The sequence below is a fragment of the Carcharhinus amblyrhynchos genome, chromosome 32 (assembly GCF_965287045.1).
Source record: "Carcharhinus amblyrhynchos chromosome 32, sCarAmb.v2.hapA, whole genome shotgun sequence".
NCBI lineage: Eukaryota > Metazoa > Chordata > Chondrichthyes > Carcharhiniformes > Carcharhinidae > Carcharhinus > Carcharhinus amblyrhynchos.
This window is the reverse complement of record NC_137355.1, coordinates 22815810-22836720: the sequence shown is the minus strand read 5'-3', so window position 1 is coordinate 22836720 and position 20911 is coordinate 22815810. Positions and strand designations below refer to the sequence as shown.

At 45.9% G+C, this 20911-nt stretch overlaps 1 protein-coding gene across 6 annotated transcripts in view; it reads right to left on the bottom strand.

The window, feature by feature from the left end:
* otud7a (OTU deubiquitinase 7A) overlaps positions 1 to 5458 on the bottom strand; it is a 147924-nt gene extending 142466 nt beyond the window's left edge. For 5 of the 6 annotated variants that reach the window (XM_080216084.1, XM_080216089.1, XM_080216086.1 and 2 more), the window contains exon 1: positions 5347 to 5443. The gene's annotated coding sequence lies outside the window, so the exon portion shown is untranslated. Of the gene's footprint in view, positions 1 to 5196; positions 5237 to 5346 lie in introns of all 6 variants that reach the window. The other variant, XM_080216085.1, reaches the window with a different exon arrangement.
* Positions 5459 to 20911: the final 15453 nt, after the last annotated feature.

Sequence of the window (20911 nt, the reverse complement as noted above, 5' to 3'; positions counted from 1 at the left end):
AGTTGAGGGTTGGCTTATGAAGAAAGATCAAGTAGGCTGGGACTATGCTCATTGGAATTCAAGAGAATGAGGGGAAGCCTTGCAGAAACAAAATTACAAAGGTAATGGATAAGATAGAAACAGGGGGTTGTTTCCACTGGTGGGTGAAACCAGAACTAGGGGGCATAGGCTCAAAATAAGGGGAGCAGATTTAGGACTGAGTTGAGGAGAACTTCTTCACCCAGAGGGTTGTGAATCTGTGCCCAGTGAAGCAGTTGAGGCTACCTCATTGAATGTTTTTAAGGAAAAGATAGATGGATTTTTGAACAGTAAAGGAATTAAGAGTTATGGTGAGTGGGAGGTAAGTGGAGCTGAGTTCACAAAAAGGTCAGCTATGATCTTATTGAATGGTGGAGCAGGCTGGACGAGCTAAATGACCTACTCCTGTTCCTCGTTCTTATGATATGGGAAAAGGTGAGGATGTGGATTTGCGACCAGGGAGAGATCAGCCAGGATCTGACCAAATGGAAGATCAGGCTCAAAGGGCTGAATGGTCTATTTCTGCTTCTAATTCCTACATTCTATAATTACACACCAAACCAATAAGAGTATGACAATGGAACAAGTTTCAAACAAATATGAAGTGAATGTTAACAGCAAGGTCAGTGCATACATGATGCACCAAATGGCCTCCTTTTGTGCTATAACAATACCATGAGATTGTAACTTAGCCGGTAAACACCCTTGTCTCTGACCCAAAATGCTCCAGATTCAAGTTCCATCCTTGAACTTGTCAGCTAAGGAAGAACCCAGTCAGTAACGCAGGCAGTTCCAGCCTTCATAAATAGGGAGAGTTAGGAACAGGAAGGGCATCTGGCTGCGAAAGCACCAACCTAATTCCAAAAATGATTTACATGAAGGGATATGGCCCTTTGCAATGACCCCATGTAACTGGAAAAGCCAAGACAGAGAGTTCTGTCATAAACAGTGATCAATAAATGGAACGATCTCCCAGATACAACAGTGGAGACAAAAACCATCAAGTAATTTCAAAACCAATTAAATGCTTCAATGTGGGGAATTTTAGTCTCAAAGATGAACTAAATATGCTTTGTTTTGCATAATCGTGATAGAAATCTAATGATTAGACTCAAGTATGCATCAGTTGGCTTCAGCAGTTGTTGACCAAGAGGAGGAAATTAAGCCTCTTTTGATCATGTCCTCAGGGGCAGTGTGTAGATTAAAAAAAAGGAGCATCCAATGATAGATTCTTGTATATTGCCTGCTCATACTTTCCTGTTAGATGTAACTTCACATTTCAGGTACCATCCTTGCAAATTTTTTTTGCACTCTCTCCAGTGTCTCTTACATCTTTATATAGAACTAGAGTATACAGAGGACTCCAACTGTGGTCCACTCAAGGTTAAATATAGGTTCTCAAGGTTAAATACAGGGTTAGCATAATTTATCTATTTTTCAATTCAATCCTTCTAGAAATAAACCCTAATACTTGTTTTTTTTAAGGCTTTGTTAATCTATGTCACTACTTGTCCTGATTTGTGCATTTGTTCTCCTCTTTGCATCTCAATCCCATTTAAACTTGCATTTTCAAGTATTACCTAACCTTATTTTTATCAAAATATTAATACCTCACGTGTATAGAAATTCAGTGCCCTATATCTTCATTCTGAAAGTTTGTTCATGTCTTCTTGTAATTTGTTGCATTCCTCCTCCGTACTGACTATATCCCACCACCCCCAGACCCATTCCCAAGTTGATGTCATCCACAAATGTAAAAATTGAGTTGATTTCCAAGTCTAAATCATTAATATATATTGCAAACCACAGTGGTCCCATCCACCCAGTACTGATCCTTCTGGGACTCCACCTTCCACATTTTGCCACTTTGAACAGCGACTATTTACCTTTAAATTATGCATCCTGCTACATGTCCCACATACTCTGGCTTTGCTCGCATACATCTTATTGAAGGCTGTTTGGAAATCTAAATCCATTCTGTCAACTTCATTACCCTTGTCTATTGACTCTTTTTCTTATCTCTTCAAATAATTCAATGAGGTTGGCAAGAAAGGCTTTCCTTTTTGAAATCCATGCTGACTTCATAAATTCATAAGACATAGGAGCAGAATTCGGCCCATCAAGTCTACTCCGCCATTCAATCACGGCTGATATGCTCCTCATCCCCATAACCCTTCAACCCATTACCAATTAAAAATCTATGTAACTTCTCAAATTTACTCATTGTCCCAACATCCACCACACTTTGGGGTAGCGAATTCCACAGATTCATGACCCTTTGGGAGAAGTAATTTCTCCTCAACTTGATGTTAAATTTGTTATCCTTTAACCTAAGACTATGATCTCTTGTCCTAGACTATCCCACCAGCAGAAGCATCTGCTCCACATCTGCTTTATCCATACCTTTTATCACCTTATATACCCAAATTTAATCTCCTTTCATTCTTCTAAATTCCAGAGATTATTCATTATTATATTTTTAATTGGATTGTTTTCTGTTTTACAAGTGGGAATCCAATTATTTTTTCCTCACACATTGTTAAGCTGACAATGGGTCTATTGATATATTTGATCTCCCTTCTTAAATATAGGTATGATACTAGTTGAGCTGTCTGCTAGTTCTCTGTCACAATACTTTCCATTTTAAACCGATTATTAAATAGGTGTAATACTGCCTCTTTTATTGCTTCCCTAGATTCTATTAAAATGCACAAGCGCAATCCATCTGGATCTGAAGTTTTATCCTCGTGTCATTAATTTATCCAATATTTTTCTTGTCTTAAATTACATAATATTGTTTCTATTCCCATCTTCTGATGTCACATCTATTTGAGCTGTCTTCCTGGTAAATACTGAAGCTAAGTAATTAACTCATAATTTTGCCTCTTCACTATCACTGCCTGCGATTTTATCCTGCTCATCCCTTAGCAATATGCCTGTGTAGTAATTTACAATTTTGTTTTATGTTCCTTGATAATATAATTTCATAATTCTTCTTTGCCTTTCTTTTATTTCTTTCCTAATTTCTTCATAATCTCTCTTGTCCATGTGCTGATATATACCTCTTTTTAACCATAGTTTTTTTCCTTATGCCTTTATTTATGTCAGTGTTTAGTTTGTTCTTGCTTTTTTGGCAGAATAAATATTTTCCTGGACTTTACTGAACACTATTTACATGTTCCCCATTGCTGTTGTACATTGCTGCATTTCCAACTTCTCTTAGCCCTTTAAATAAAAGCATGCTGTTAAAAAAAACACTTTCAATTAAACAGCCCAAAATTTCCAATGAACCATATGTGTCTGATATAGTAATGACTTGAAAGAACCAGAAAATATATGATAGAAGCACAAAGTGAAAAGAAAGCATAAAACCTTACTGCTACATAATTCTCTACTTTCCTTTCAATTGAAATTCAGCCATTTTTACTTTTTGCCATTTACAAATATATTCAATTGCCAAGGACAGAATTATTGTAAATGTGACACAAGGAATTCTCATATATTTTTGAGAATGATCAAATTATTTAATTCTCCATTTCAAGAACCCTTACATTTAGTTAACTAGTTATCACTCATTAAGCATCATAATTCATAGAACAATATGCATCTGGTTATTGAGAGCTCAGCACTGACAGACAGAGACAAATCAGCACAAAAAATCCTCTAAATTTTCCAACCATTGCTGATATTCAATGTCATCTTATTACATATTTAACCTTTTACATATATACATCCAAGCAGTACTGTACAAATTCATATCTCTTCGTAACAGAATATATTCCAATAGTGGCCCACTGAGCTAAAGGATATTTTGGCCCTATGAAACAAATTGACTGGTCATATTCACCAATAGTCAAACAGATTTTTAATTTGTAGAACTAATAACAGTATATGCTAATACATGCATCCAATTCTAAAATACATATGAAAGTCCATATACATCACTGATACTCAACCATTAGCGTTCAATGTGAGCCATTTCTGTTTTCAAATTCCTCCATTTTATATGCCTTCCATTATACTAAATAGCTTATTTTAAGAAAATAGAGACAAAATTACAAAACATTGCACACAAATTTTAGAATAATAAGTGCAATACAAGCTAAACATAATCAACACACACAGTATGAACTTGTTTGATCACAGTACCTTATCTGCATCCCAGATGGCAATGTTTTGCTGCCCTTGCAGCCCGAACAAACCATTTGCCTGGAACCTATTTTCCCAATACCACAAGCTACAAAATAACCCAAGCTGCAGAAAATATGCGTCAATATATTCAATTATAACTATGTAATCAATCAGAAGATGTTACCAGTTTAGAGAGCAGATATTGCAATTCAGACAATACAATGGCTGCAAGTGGCTAATACATAACATACTGTGACAGAGACAAGGCCGCAAACTTTGTCTGGTTGAATGCTTCTGCCTGATTTGACAGTGATTTTTACACACAAAATTATATTCATTCTTGAAGACCTAGGGCACAGCATTTCAGACTACCAACATAAATTTCATATATTGTTGCATCATTTCTCAATTGAAAAAGGTGATTTTATTCAGGTTAAACAAATAGTATTCTTTGCTTCAAATTTATTTCAGATAAAGGCAACTACCTCAATAAGAATTAATGCCATTGTGAATTTTAAGCTATCTCAAAAACAATTAATTGCATGGTCAACATTCAATAATTTTACATCAAGATCATTGAATAATGTCTTAATCAGTGTTGCAGCAAAATATCTTAACTTAAGCCTAGATAAAAGTCTGTCATTTTAATTCTTTCAGTACCAGAATTAAATACGTTCCCAATTACCACTGCAATTAAAGTAAAATTCATTTATGCAAAGTAATTAAATGTTTGACAATCAGAAGTAAATACATTATTTTGTTCACTGTAATAGAATACCCGTAATAAAAACAGCAATAAAAAGCCTCTCATCCTCTGAATTAATGCATGATAAGACATCGGGCTTCAGATTTCAATCATGAGTAATTATCCTTTAATCAACCCCCACCTCCCCCAATGCCATTTTATCCAAGTGTGATTTTTCACAAAAAGCATTTGGTTGAAAATGCATAAATACAATAAATATAAAATCTACTGCGCTGCCTAATGGTGTAACCTGCATATTCCCGGGAGACAAAAACTAAATGGACCCAAAAAAAATCACTGACCTGTTTCCATGAAGACAAGGGATTATCAGGGAAAACATGACTATAAAATAAAAGGACTTCACTTCACTGCACTTGTCCATAAGAGAATAACCCCAAAAAAAAGCTGCGATTTAAATGATCTGTTTTTTTTATTTGGTACGTGTGTCTTACCTGCGTTTATTGGTGTGCAGGTATAGATTTGTTTAATGGGGACGGCTGATAAATGCTGTCTCTTCCACACTTCACCTCAGCCGCTGTCTCCCACACACGGACGCACTCCAGCTGCGCGCGCACTCTGACTCAGCCTCCCATTCCAGACTGTCAGTCAGCGCGCAGCGCGCATCCCGCACTGCGCAGGCTCCGCCACCATTTCCCCGCCCATTCCGCGGAGCCCCGCTCATTCCGCACAGTGAGCCCCGCCCATTCCGCACAGTGAGCCCCGCCCACCCAGTGCAGTGAGCCCCGCCCGCTCAGGTCAGTGAGCCCTTTCCACTCTGCAGAGTGAACCCCGCCCACGCCCAAGTTAGCCCCGCCTATTCCGCACAGTTATCCCCGCCCATCCCGCAGAGTTAGCCGCGCCCGCTTCGCAGTTAGCCCCGCCCACGGCGCGCGCCTCAGCCGACATTCAAATTCCGCCACGGCTGCCGTGCACCTGCAAGGTGAGAGTGTGAGGCTGCGCGGTAAACGGTCTCCTTTTCACCATTGTGTTCATTTAAAATCAATGTAATAAATAGACTTGATTGCGGGCTGCTGGAACTGGCATGGTTGGGTTAGAGCCATGATGTGGAGATGCTGGCGTTGGACTGGGGTAAACACAGTAAGAAGTCTCACAACATCAGGTTAAAATCCAACAGATTACTGGATTAGAGCCGCCAGTGAATCCCACAGAATTACTTTTTACTCCAACTTTTCTCCCTTTCTGGTTTTAACTTTGGCTCAGTGAATCACGATCTTTCCTCTGGGTTCAAACCAGACATTTGATCCAAGCTAATAAACCCCACTGACGGAGGACCGCACTGTCAGAGGATCAGTGCTGAGGGAGTGCCGCACTGTCAGAGGGTCAGTGCTGAGGGAGTGCCGCACTGTCAGAGGGTCAGTGCTGAGGGAGTGCCGCACTATCAGAGGGTCAGTGCTGAGGGAGTGCCGCACTGTCAGAGGGTCAGTGCTGAGGGAGCGCCGCACTGTCAGAGGGTCAGTGCTGAGGGAGTGCCGCACTGTCAGAGGGTCAGTGCTGAGGGAGCGCCGCACTGTCAGAGGGTCAGTGCTGAGGGAGTGCCGCACTGTCAGAGGGTCAGTGCTGAGGGAGCGCCGCACTGTCAGAGGGTCAGTGCTGAGGGAGTGCCGCACTGTCAGAGGGTCAGTGCTGAGGGAGCGCCGCACTGTCAGAGGGTCAGTGCTGAGGGAGCGCCGCACTGTCAGAGGGTCAGTGCTGAGGGAGTGCCGCACTGTCAGAGGGTCAGTGCTGAGGGAGTGCCGCACTGTCAGAGGGTCAGTGCTGAGGGAGCGCCGCACTGTCAGAGGGTCAGTGCTGAGGGAGCACCGCACTGTCAGAGGGTCAGTGCTGAGGGAGTGCCGCACTGTCAGAGGGTCAGTACTGAGGGAGCGCCGCACTGTCAGAGGGTCAGTGCTGAGGGAGCGCCGCACTGTCAGAGGGTCAGTGCTGAGGGAGTGCCGCACTGTCAGAGGGTCAGTGCTGAGGGAGCGCCGCACTGTCAGAGGGTCAGTGCTGAGGGAGCACCGCACTGTCAGAGGGTCAGTGCTGAGGGAGCGCCGCACTGTCAGAGGGTCAGTGCTGAGGGAGCGCCGCACTGTCAGAGGGTCAGTGCTGAGGGAGCGCGGCACTGTCAGAGGGTCAGTGCTGAGGGAGCGCCGCACTGTCAGAGGGTCAGTGCTGAGGGAGCGCCGCACTGTCAGAGGGTCAGTGCTGAGGGAGTGCCGTATTGTCAGAGGGTCAGTGCTGAGGGAGCGCCACACTGTCAGAGGGTCAGTGCTGAGGGAGCGCCGCACTGTCAGAGGGTCAGTGCTGAGGGAGCGCCGCACTGTCAGAGGGTCAGTGCTGAGGGAGCGCCGCACTGTCAGAGGGTCAGTGCTGAGGGAGCGCCGTATTGTCAGAGGGTCAGTACTGAGGGAGCGCCACACTGTCAGAGGGTCAGTGCTGAGGGAGCACCGCACTGTCAGAGAGTCTGTACTGAGGGAGCGCCGCACTGTCAGAGGGTCAGTGCTGAGGGAGCGCCGCACTGTCAGAGGGTCAGTACTGAGGGAGCGCCGCACTGTCAGAGGGTCAGTGCTGAGGGAGTGCCGCACTGTCAGAGGGTCAGTGCTGAGGGAGTGCTGCACTGTCAGAGGGTCAGTGCTGAGGGAGTACTGCACTGTCAGAGGGTCAGTGCTGAGGGAGCGCCGCACTGTCAGAGGGTCAGTGCTGAGGGAGCACCGCACTGTCAGAGAGTCTGTACTGAGGGAGTGCCGCACTGTCAGGGGGTCAGTGCTGAGGGAGTGCTGCACTGTCAGAGGGTCAGTGCTGAGGGAGTGCTGCACTGTCAGAGGGTCAGTGCTGAGGGAGCGCCGCACTGTCAGAGGGTCAGTGCTGAGGGAGCGCCGCACTGTCAGAGGGTCAGTGCTGAGGGAGCGCCGTATTGTCAGAGGGTCAGTACTGAGGGAGCGCCACACTGTCAGAGGGTCAGTGCTGAGGGAGCACCGCACTGTGAGAGAGTCTGTACTGAGGGAGTGCCGCACTGTCAGAGGGTCAGTGCTGAGGGAGCGCCGCACTGTCAGAGGGTCAGTGCTGAGGGAGTGCTGCACTGTCAGAGGGTCAGTGCTGAGGGAGTGCTGCACTGTCAGAGGGTCAGTGCTGAGGGAGCGCCGCACTGTCAGAGGGTCAGTGCTGAGGGAGCACCGCACTGTCAGAGAGTCTGTACTGAGGGAGTGCCGCACTGTCAGGGGGTCAGTACTGAGGGAGCGCCGCACTGTCAGAGGGTCAGTGCTGAGGGAGCGCCGCACTGTCAGGGGGTCAGTGCTGAGGGAGCGCCGCACTGTCAGAGGGTCAGTGCTGAGGGAGCGCCGCACTGTCAGAGGGTAAGCGCTGAGGGAGCGCCGCACTGTCAGAGGGTCAGTGCTGAGGGAGTGCCGCACTGTCAGAGGGTCAGTGCTGAGGGAGTGCCGCACTGTCAGAGGGTCAGTGCTGAGGGAGCGCCGCACTGTCAGGGAGTCAGTGCTGAGGGAGCGCCGTACTGTCAGAGGGTCAGTGCTGAGGGACTGCCGCACTGTCAGAGGGTCAGTGCTGAGGGAGTGCCGCATTGTCAGAGGGTCAGTACTGAGGGAGTGCTGCACTGTCAGAGGGTCAGTACCGAGGGAGTGCGGCACTGTCAGAGGGTCAGTACCGAGGGAGTGCCGCACTGTCAGAGAGTCAGTGCTGAGGGAGTGCCACACTGTCAGAGGGTCAGTACTGAGGGAGTGCCGCACTGTCAGAGGGTCAGTGCTGAGGGAGTGCCGCATTGTCAGAGGGTCAGTACTGAGGGAGTGCTGCACTGTCAGAGGGTCAGTACCGAGGGAGTGCCGCACTGTCAGAGGGTCAGTGTTGAGGGAGCGCCGCACTGTCAGATGGTCAGTAGGGCTAAAAGGGGTCATGAAAAATAATTGGCCAGTAGGACTAAGGAAAATTCCAAGTTTTTTTTATACATATATAAAGAGGAAGAGGGTAGCCAGGGAGAGGGTTGGCCCACTGAAGGACAGGAGAGGGAACCTATCTGTGGAGCCAGAGGGAATGGGTGAGGTACTAAATGATTACCTTGCTCCAGTATTCACCAAAGAGAAGGACTTGGTGGATGATGACCCTGGGAAAGAATGTGTAGATAGATTGAGTCATGTTGAGACCAAAAAGGAGGTGGCCTTGGGGTTCTTGAGAAAGATTAAGGTAGGCAAGTCCCTAGGACCTGATGTGATATACCCCAGAACACTGAGAGAGGCAGGGGAGGAAATTGCTGGGGCTTTGAGAGAAATCTTTGTATACTCACCAGCTACAGGGGAGATCCCAGAGGACTGGAGAATAGCCAATGCTGTTCCTTTATTTAAGAAGGGTAGCAAGAATAATCCAGGTAAATATAGGCCTATGAGCCTTAAGTCAGTGATAGGGAAATTATTGGAGAGGATTCTTTGAGTTAGGATTTATTCCCACTTGGAAATAGATGGATGTATTAGCGAGAGGCAACAGGTTTTATGACAGGGAGGTCGTGCCTCACTCGCTTGATCGAGTTTTTCAAGGAAGTGATGAAGATGATTGATGAGGATAGGGAAGTGGATGTTGTCCACATGGACTTCAGTAAGGCCTTTGACAAGGTCCCTCATGGTAGACTGGTGCAGAAGGTGAAGTCACATGAGATCAGATGTGAGCTGGCAAGGTGGACACAGAACTGGCCTGGTCATAGAAGACAGAGGGTAGCAGTGAAAGGGTGTGTTTCTGAATGGAGGTCTGTGACAAGTGGCGTTCCTCAGAGATTAGTGCTGGGACCTTTGCTGTTTTTAATATAGATAAATGATTTGGAAGAAAATGTAACTGGATTAATTAGTAAGTTTGTGGACAACACTAAGGTTGGTGGATTTGTGGATAATGATGAGAACCATCAGAGGCTACAGCAGGATATAGATCAGTTAGAAACTTATGTGGAGAAATGGCAGATGGAGTTGAATCCAGACAAATGTGAGGTAATGCATTTTGGAAGGTTTAATACAGATAGGAAATGTACAGTAAATGGCAGAACCCTTAAGAGTATTGATAGGCAAAGGGATATGGATGCACAGGTACACAGGTCACTGAAAGTGGCAATGCAGGTGGAGAAGGTAGTCAAGAAGGCAAACTAAGAGCAAAGAACAAAGAAAATTACTGCGCAGGAACCGGCCCTTCGGCCCTCCAAGCTTGCACCAACCATGCTGCCCGACTGAACTAAAACCCCCTACCCTTCCGGGGACCGTATCCCTCTATTCCCATCGTATTCATGTATTTGTCCAGACAAATGCTTGCCTTCATCAGCCAGGGCACTGAGTTTAAAAATTAGCAAGTCATGTTGCACCTTTATAGAACCTTAGTTAGTCTGCACTTGGAATACAGTGTTCAATTGTGGTCGCCACACTACTGGAAGGATGTGGAGGCATTGGAGAGGGTACAGAAAAGATTTACCAAAATGTTGCCTGGTATGGAGGGCATTAGCTGTGAGGAGAGGTTGGAGAAATTTTGTTTGTTCTCACTGGAACGAGAGAAGTTGAAGGGCTGATAGAAGTTTACAAGATTATGAGGGGTATGGACAGAGTGGATAGTCAGAAGCTTCTTCCCAAGGTGGAAGAGTCAATTACTCGGGGACATACGTTTAAGTGCGAGGGGCAAGGTTTAAAATAGATGTACGAGGTAAGTTTTTTACACAGAGGGTGGTGGGTGACTGGAACTCATTGCCGGGGGAGGTAGTGGAAGCACATGCAGTAGTGACTTTTAAGGGTTCTCTGGACAAATACATGAATACGATGGGAATAGAGGGATATGGTCCCCGGAAGGGTAGGGGGTTTTATTTCAGTTGGGCAGCATGGTCGGTGCAGGCTTGGAGGGCCGAAGGGCCGGTTCCTGCGCTGTAATTTTCTTTGTTCTTTGTTCTTAGTATAGAGGGACTGCTGCACTGTCAGAGGGTCAGTGCTGAGGGAGCGCTGCACTGTCAGAGGGTCAGTGCTGAGGGAGCGCTGCACTGTCAGAGGGTCAGTACTGAGGGAGTGCCGCACTGTCAGAGGGTCAGTACTGAGGGAGCGCTGCACTGTCAGAGGGTCAGTGCTGAGGGAGCGCTGCACTGTCAGAGGGTCAGTACTGAGGGACTGCTGCACTGTCAGAGGGTCAGTACTGAGGGAGTGCTGCACTGATAGAGGGTCAGTGCTGAGGGAGTGCTGCACTGTCAGAGGGTCAGTACTGAGGGAGCGCTGCACTGTCAGAGGGTCAGTGCTGAGGGAGCGCTGCACTGTCAGAGGGTCAGTACTGAGGGAGTGCTGCACTGATAGAGGGTCAGTGCTGAGGGACTGCTGCACTGTCAGAGGGTCAGTACTGAGGGAGTGCTGCACTGTCAGAGGGTCAGTGCTGAGGGAGCGCTGCACTGTCAGAGGGTCAGTACTGAGGGAGTGCCGCACTGTCAGAGGGTCAGTACTGAGGGACTGCTGCACTGTCAGAGGGTCAGTACTGAGGGAGTGCTGCACTGATAGAGGGTCAGTGCTGAGGGAGTGCTGCACTGTCAGAGGGTCAGTACTGAGGGAGTGCTGCACTGATAGAGGGTCAGTGCTGAGGCAGCACCGCACTGTCAGAGGGTCAGTACTGAGGGAGTGCTGCACTGTCAGAGGGTCAGTACTGAGGGAGTGCTGCACTGATAGAGGGTCAGTGCTGAGGCAGCACCGCACTGTCAGAGGGTCAGTACTGAGGGAGTGCTGCACTGTCAGAGGGTCGGTACTGAGGGAGTGCCGCACTGTCAGAGGGTCAGTACTGAGGGAGTGCCGCACTGTCAGAGGGTCGGTACTGAGGGAGTGCCGCACTGTCAGAGGGTCAGTGCTGAGGGAGTGCCGCACTGTCAGAGGGTCAGTGCTGAGGGAGTGCTGCACTGTCAGGGAGTCAGTGCTGAGGGAGTGCCGCACTGTCAGAGGGTCAGTGCTGAGGGAGCGCCGCACTGTCAGAGGGTCAGTGCCGAGGGAGTGCCGCACTGTCAGAGGGTCAGTGCCGAGGGAGCGCCGCACTGTCAGAGGGTCAGTGCTGAGGGAGTGCCGCACAGTCAGAGGGTCAGTGCTGAGGGAGTGCCGCACTGTCAGAGGGTCAGTGCTGAGGGAGTGCCGCACTGTCAGAGGGTCAGTGCTGAGGGAGTGCCGCACTGTCAGAGGGTCAGTGCTGAGGGAGTGCCGCACTGTCAGAGGGTCAGTGCTGAGGGAGTGCCGCACTGTCAGAGGGTCAGTACTGAGGGAGTGCTGCACTGATAGAGGGTCAGTGCTGAGGCAGCACCGCACTGTCAGAGGGTCAGTACTGAGGGAGTGCTGCACTGTCAGAGGGTCAGTACTGAGGGAGTGCCGCACTGTCAGAGGGTCAGTACTGAGGGAGTGCCGCACTGTCAGAGGGTCGGTACTGAGGGAGTGCCGGACTGTCAGAGGGTCAGTGCTGAGAGAGTGCTGCACTGTCAGGGAGTCAGTGCTGAGGGAGTGCCACAGCCTCAGAGGGTCAGTACTGAGGTAGCGTCGCACTGTCAGATGGTCAGTGCTGAGGGAGTGCCGCACTGTCAGGGGGTCAGTGCTGAGGGAGTGCCGCAGTGTCAGAGGGTCAGTACTGATGGAGTGCCACACTGTCAAATGGTCAGTGCTGCGGGAGTGCCACACTGTCAGAAGTTCAGTGCTGAGGGAGTGCCGCGCTGTCAGAGGGTCAGTGCTGAGGGAGTGCCGCGCTGTCACAGTGTCAGTGCTGAGGCAGTGCTGCACTGTCAGAGGGTCAGTGCTGAGGGAGTGCTCCACTGTCAGAGGGTTAGTGCTGAGGGTGTGCCGCACTGTCAGAGAGTCAGTAATGAATGAGTGCCGCACTGTTAGGCTTCAGAGCTAGAGGAGTGGTCAACTCTCTGGAGACAATACTCATCTCTTTAACCTGTGATCAGTGCTCCTTCCACACACATTGTCAGCCACTGTAGAACTTGAACAGCAGGTTAGGTGTAAAGATTCGCATTCTAATCAGTAATCTGTAAACTGTCTGTGCTTTATATGCTCTGTCTGAGGCCAGAACTCTCCATTCCCTCTCCTGAAGAAGAGGGAAACCCCTTGAAAGCTAGTGAGTTTACTATCAAATAAATCGGTTGGACTAAAACCTGGTGTTGTCAGACTTTTTACTGAGTGGTCAACTGTCAGAGATATTACTGAGGGAACACTGAACACCCATTGCTGCCACATTTGGATGAAACAAACTGAGAGGATCTGATCTCTCAGGTAGCCATGAAATATCCCATGTGTTTAATGAAGACAAGTAGGAGAGTTCTCCCTGGGATCAGAACCATAACCAACAACACTAAAACAAGTTATCTGATAAAGTATCTCTGCCATTTGTGAGATCTTGTTTTCTACATTTTGCTAATCATTATGGCCTGCAATAATAACTGCAATACTAATAAGCACATGAAAATAAACCAAATATTATCAGCCAGGAAGCTGTAGTTTTGAAGTGTCACTGCAGAAAGAGTGGATGTTTTATCATATGGATTGTTAGCACAGCATTCATGGCATATTTTAAAAGAATAAATCAACATGTGAAGAATATACCAGACATAAGGCATAAGCAGGGATAGTCAGACTCATTGTAGATGACTCTTACAAAGAATTTTCATGGACACAGGTGAGTAGTGCAATCTCTGCTGGAAGCATCTGTGGTTCAGTCACTGGGGCAAGATTTTGCTGTCTAGTTCTTGGAGAGACAGGGAAATAAGGGGGCAAAGTGGTCCATCCAGTTCCGTTGTCTGGATAGAAAGGGATTGGGTTGAGGAATGCCAACTTAACTCAGCCATAGACCAATTTGGAAACCATGTCCTATCCATCAGATTGCAGGCTGAATGCAAGTGACAGTCATTCCTGGGAAAGAAACAAAGTTTTTATTTGATATCAATGGATGGCACTATGCCACAGTGGTTAGCACTGCTGCCTTATAGTGCCAGGGACAAGGGTTGGATTCCAATCATGGGTGACTGCACGGACTTTGCACTTTCCCCCCATGTCTCCATGGGTTTCTTCTGCGTGCTCTGGTTTCCTCCCACAGTCCAAAAATGTGTAGGTTAGAGGGATTGGCCATGCTAAATTGACCCTTAGTGTCTCAAGATCTGTAGGTTAAATGGATTAGCCATGGAAAATGCATAGGGCTGCAGGGACAGGGCAGGAAAGAGAGCCTCAATAAGATACTCTGTTGGAGAGTCAGTCTGGACTTGATGGACCGAATGGGCTCTTCTGCACTGTACGGATTCTATGATTCAATATTTTGATGGTTGATGACCTTCTCCCCCACTGCCCAACATCCGTCACCAACTGGGCCACTGATTTCACTGTGACTCATTAATTTTATAATCCTATGACTTTTCAGTGACATGGAATGGTATCTGATTCCTTTCATTGTTTCACAGTTAAACTTATTGTACTTCTTCTGATTAGTTTCACATCCTTGGCCCAGCCACAAGAGGGCCATGTTGGTTCATCTGCAGTCCTATGGACAGTTGACTGCCACCTATTGACCAAATACAGAATGACACAGCTTGCAAGTCCAACCTCACCTGAGGGAACAACTACAATAAATTGGTCCTAGAAGTGTCATAATCTACTCATTATGTCGTTAAAACTGATTTGTTTAACCCAGCATAAACAACAAACATTAACTTTTGAAGCCCTGCATTAAGAAATTAAAATCCATTTATCTTCTAAGTCATTGAACATGTTGTCACCATCTTTCCTGCAACTCCCATCAAATTTCCGTAACTGCCACAGCACTGAAATGGCCCTATTCAAATGATAGTTCCACCTTGATAATTGTGAATCAATAACTGGCCTTTTTCCGCTTCCTCCTCTTTTGTTCAATCATTTATTATAATCAAACATTTATTATCAAACATTTCAAAATATTCAAACATTTATTATCATCAGCCTATCAAAAGCAGGTTGTGTTTTCACAAGCTTTCACTCTTTTTATTGATGTGCCAAGGTACTACCAGATAAACGTGTTGGATTTGAACCTGGTGTTGAGACTTTGTGCTGTGCCTACCCCAGTCCAAAGCTGGCAACTCCACATCATAAAAGTTGGACGCCAGCATTATCTCTACCTCAAGGTACTGGAATTTCCAGAATGGAGAAGCCAGAGTTTCAATTCTATTCAAAGGATTAATTCACAGCAGGCATTGCTGTGCTGCCAAAATCGTGTGAGCATTCTTATTTTCTATGCTAAACCTGTGACAGGTGAATGTTTATAAAGAGGTTTGTTAAGAACATAAGAAATAGGAGCAGGAGTAGGCCATCTAGCCCCTCGAGCCTGCCCCGCCATTCAATAAGATCATGGCTGATCTGTCGTGGCTCAGTTCCACATTCCCGCCCTCTCCCCATAACCCTTAATCCCCTCTCTTATCAAAAACCCATCAACCCGTGTCTTAAAAATATTTAGCGAGGTAGCCTCCACCACTTCAACGGGCAGAGAATTCCAGAGATTCACCACCCTTTGAGTGAAGAAGTTCCTCCTCAACTCTGTTCTAATCCGCCCCCCCTTTATCTTGAGGCTGTGCCCCCTAGTCCTACTGTCCTTTCTGAGCGGGAAGAGCCTCTCCACCTCTATCCTATCCATCCCATTCAACATCTTATACGTCTCAATGAGATCTCCCCTCATTCTTCTAAACTCTAACGAGTACAAGCCTAGTTTATTCAGCCTCTCCTCATAGTTCAACCCCCTCAACTCCGGAATCAGCCTAGTAAACCTCCTCTGCACTCCCTCCAAGGCCAAAATATCCTTGCGTAAGTGCCTTTATCCCCACTTTCTGCCTTCTGCCAGTGCGCCAATCCTCTATCCATGCCAGGATCTTACCCTTAACACCATGGGCTCTAACCTGATTTAACAGTCTCCTATGCAGCGTCTTATCAAAGGCCTTCCGGAAATCTAAATAAATCACATTAACTGGCTCTCCTTTATCTAACTCCCCTGTTACCTCCTTAAAGAACTCTAACAGATTTAGAACATAAGAACATAAGAAATAGGAGCAGGAGTAGGCCATCTAGCCCTTCAAGCCTGCCCCGCCATTCAATAAGATCATGGCTGATCTGAAGTGGATCAGTTCCACTTTCCCGTTTTCTCCCCATAACCCTTAATTCCCTTGTCTATCAAAAACCTATCTACCCATGACTTAAATATATTTAGCGAGGTAGCCTCCACCACTTCAACAGGCAGAGAATTCCAGAGATTCACCACCCTTTGAGTGAAGAAGTTCCTCCTCAACTTCGATCTAAACTGGCCCCCCCTTATCTTGAGGCTATACCCTCTAGTCCGGCTATCCTTTTTAAGTGGGAAGAATCTCCCTACCTCCACCCTATCCATCCCTTTCATTATCTTATATGTCTCTATAAGATCCCCCCTCATCCTTCTAAACTCCAACAAGTACAGACCCAGCCTATTTAGTCACTCTTCACAGTCCAACCCCCTCATCTCCAGTATCAGCCTAGTGAACCTCCTTTGCACTTCATCCAAGGCCAATATATCCTTGAGCAAGTGCGGCCACCAAAACTGCACACAGTACTCTAGCTGCAGCCTCACCAGTACCCTGTACAGTTGCAGCAAGACCTCCCTGCTTTTATATTCTATCCCCCTCGCTATAAAGGCCAGCATTCCATTCGCCTTCTTGATCACCTGCTGCACCTGCAGACTGGGTTTTTGTGACTCATGCACAAGGACCCCCAGGTCCCTCTGCACCATAGCATGCTGCAGCTTTTCGCCCTTTAAATAGTAATCCCTCCTATTATTTCTGCCAAAGTGGATAGCCTCACACTTGCTAACATTATACTCCATCTGCCAGGTCCGCCTACTTGCTCAGCCTATCCAGATCCCTCTGCAGACTTTCCACACCCTCCACGCAATTTGCTTTTCCACTCAACTTCGTGTCATCAGCAAATTTTGTCACCCTACACTCAGCCCCCTCCTCCAGATCATCTATATAAATGGTAAATAGTTGAGGCCCCAGCACCGATCCCTGCGGCACTCCACTAGTCACCAACCGCCAACCAGAATAACACCCATTGATACCAACTCTCTGCTTCCTGTTAGACAGCCAATCCTCTATCCATGCTAACACCTTACCCCCAACTCCGTGCACCCTAACCTTCTGTAGCAACCTTTTATGAGGCACCTTATCAAACGCCTTTAGAAAATCTGAAAACACCACATCCACCAGTTCCCCTCTGTCTACCGCACTAGTCACATCCTCATAGAAATCCAATAAATTCGTCAAACATGACTTCCCCTGAACGAATCCGTGCTGTGTCTGCTCGATCAAACCATTCTTTTCTAGGTGCCTCGCTATTTCTTCTTTGATGACGGATTCAAGCATTTTTCCAACTACAGACGTTAAACTAACCGACCTATAATTCCCTGCCTTTTGTCTGCTACCTTTTTTAAACAGCGGCGCAACAATAGCCGTTTTCCAATCTTCCGGCACTTCCCTGGAATCCAGCAAATTTTGGTAAATAATTACGAAGGCATCCACTATCACCTCTGCCATTTCTTTCAGAACCCTGGGATGCATTCCATCCGGTCCTGGGGACTTGTCCACCTTCAGTCCCGTTAGTCTATCAAGCACTACCTCTCTAGTGACAGTAATCGCATTCAGGTCCTCAACTCCTACCATCCTTCTATCTTTAAGATCCAGCAAACTATTCGTGTCCTCCTCTGTGAAGACCGAGGCAAAAAAACTTATTTAAGGCCTCAGCCATTTTCTCAACTCCCACCACTAAATCCCCCCTCTCATCCTCTAAGGGCCCAACATTTACTCCAGCCAGCCTCCTCTTCTTTATATATTTGTAAAAACTTTTACTGTCATTTTTTATATTTAGTGCTAGTTTAGCTTCATAGTCTATCTTTCCTTTCTTTATCACCTTCTTAGTCATTCTTTGTTGATTTTAAAATTTTTCCCAATCTTCTAATCCCCACTATTTTTAGCCACCCTGAATGCATCAGCTTTTAATTTAATACGCTCCTTTATTTCCTTTGATAACCACGGCTGGTTATCACTTCTCCTACATTCCTTCTTTACCATCGGAATACATTTCTACTGAGTAACAAAAAAGATCTCCTTGAAAATCCTCCACTGTTCCTCAGCTGTCCTACCAACCAATCTGCGCCCTGATATTATCCTTAATTAACAGAGCTACCCCACCCCCTTTTTCCTCCCGTCTATCCTTCCTAAACACTTGAAACCCCTGGACATTCAGCTCCCAGCCCCTGTCACCCTGCATCCACGTTTCCATAATGGCCACCAGATCATATCCATTTGTGCTGATCTGCGCCATCAGCTCATTCACTTTGTTCCGAATGCTTCGTGCATTCAGGTAAAGTGTCTTTATACCAGCCTTTATCCGGACCTTATTTGAAGGAACGCTACTAACCTTTCTCATGACCCCTCCTCCTTTTATTATTGGGACATCCTCAACATTTTCCCGTGCCCGTACCCTCTCTTTTACTTTAGATTTTGTAATTTCTCCCACCCCTGCACCCTCCCCCCCTCTAATTAGTTTAAAGCCCTATCTACAGTCCTAGTTATACGATTCGCCAGGACTCTGGTCCCAGCACGATTCAGAGTAAGACCATTCCATCTGAACAGGTCCCATCTGCCCCAATACTGGTGCCAATGCCCCATAAATTCAAACCCATTCCTCCCACACCAATCCCTGAACCACCCATTCATCTCCTTAATCCTATTTACCCTGCGCCCATCTGCACGTGGTTCAGGTAGTAATCCAGAGATTTATCAGATATGACCTCCCCTTGACAAAGCTGTGCTGACTCAGTCCTATTTTAGCACGCACTTCCAAGTACTCCGCAATCTCAACTTTAATAAAGGACTCTAAAATCTTGCCAGTGACTGAATTCAGGCTAAGCAGCCTATAATTTCCTGTCTGCTGCTTCCCTCCCTTCTTAAACAGCAGTGTTACGTTAACTACTTTCCAGTCCTCTAGTACCCTCCCTCCCTCCAGTGATTCCTGAAAGATCACCATCTCCATAATTTCCTCAGCTATTGCTTTTAGAACCCTGGGGTGTAGTCCAACCGGTCCAAGTGATTTATTCACCTTCAGACCTTTCAATTTCCCCAGAACCTTCTCCTTAGTGATGGCCACTACACTGCCCTGTGCCCCCTGACTCTGGAGTTCTGGCATTCCACTGGTGTCTTCCATCGTGAAGACTGATGCAAAGTAACTATTCAGTTCCTCTGCCATTGCTTTGTTTCCTATTATTACTTCTCCAGCTTCAGTTTCCACTGGTCCAATGGCTATTTTTGCCTCTCTCTTACCTTCAGTATATTGAAAAAAAGCTCTTCCTATCTTCTTTTATATTACTAGCTAGCTTACACTCATATTTCATCTTCTCCCCCTTATTGCTTTTTCAATTGTCCTCTGCTTGCTTTTAAAGGTTTCCCAATCCTCTGGCAACCTGTTAATCCTTGCCACTTTGTATGCTTTTTCTTTTGCTTTTATGCTGTCCTTGATTTCCCTCGTCAGCCATGGATGCCTCGTCCTCCCCTTAGCATGTTTCTTCCTCCTTGGGATGAATTTCTGTTGTGCTTCCCGAATAACTATCAAAAACTCCTACCATTGCTGTTCCACTATCTTGCCTGTTAGGCTCCCTTTCCAATCAACTCAGGCCAGCTCCTCCCTCATGTCTTTGTAGTTACCTTTATTTAATTGTAATACCATTTCATCTCCCTCAAGCTTCTTTGTTAGACATCCAGCACTGTGTGACAGTCCGATTCAATACACTTCAATGGCACAATTCTGACCTACACTCTCAGTCATAATTTGATTTGATTTATTATTATCACATGTATTAGTATACAGTGAAAAGTATTGTTTCTTGTGTGCTATACAAAACATACTGTACATAGAAAAGGAAAGGAGAGGTGCAGAATATAGTGTTGCAGTCATAGCTAGGATGGAGAGAAAGATCAGCTTAATATGAGCTAGGTCCCTTCAAAACCCTGATGGCAACAGAGAAGAAACTGTTCTTGCATCAGTTGACACGTGACCTCAGACAACTAACATAACAACTAATTCTCTGAAGCCTCTTTGATAGACCTATTCCATTCTCCCTCCTAAGAATACAATTCTCTCTCAGGAATCAAACTAGTAATTTTTTGTTTCACCCTTTTTGAGGCAAGTATATTCTTAGACAAGGTATTTGGAAACCAAAGGATGTGGTGATAAATAAACAGTGGGAAACATTTAAAGAAATATTTCAAAATGTAACAAAGGCTAACATACCATTTCCCCTCTAATTACTGCCTGTTCCTGCATTTTAACACAGACACCCAAATTCCTCTGAATACTAACATGTACTAATATCTCACATTTTAAGAAATATTCTGCTTTTCCATTCTTCCTATCAAAGTGGATAAATTCTCACTTTTCCACATTATACTACATCTGTCAGCTTCTTATCCAATTATTTAACTACTTGGAGTTTCTTTGCACTCTTTTCAATTTACATTACCAACCAGCTGTGTATTAATAGCAAATTTGGATCATATTTTCAGATCTGTTACCAAAATCATATATTTATAAATTGTAAGTGAGACCCCAGCCCTTATCCTTGGGTATGGCCACCATCCTGAAAATGACCCATTTATTCCAGCACTCAATTTTTTGTCCTTCAACCAGTCTTCAATCCATGCTGATATATTACCCCAATCTCATGAGCCTTAATCTTGTGCAATAATGTGTAGAACCTTATCATTATCTCATCTGCCAGCAGCGGATTTCAAATCGGACAGAGGACAAAAATAAGAATTCTGCTGGTGGGAAATCAGTTTGGAATTATCCCCTCACCACTTTTATCATGGGTAATGGGAGGTCAAGTTTCCCACTGATCCGTCTTGGGAACGTGCATTACCATGTCACATCATCATCCGTACAAGCGGCAGCCGGCTGTCCACCTTCACTTTGCTTTTGACTTTGAAGTAACAACAATGCTGCTCTA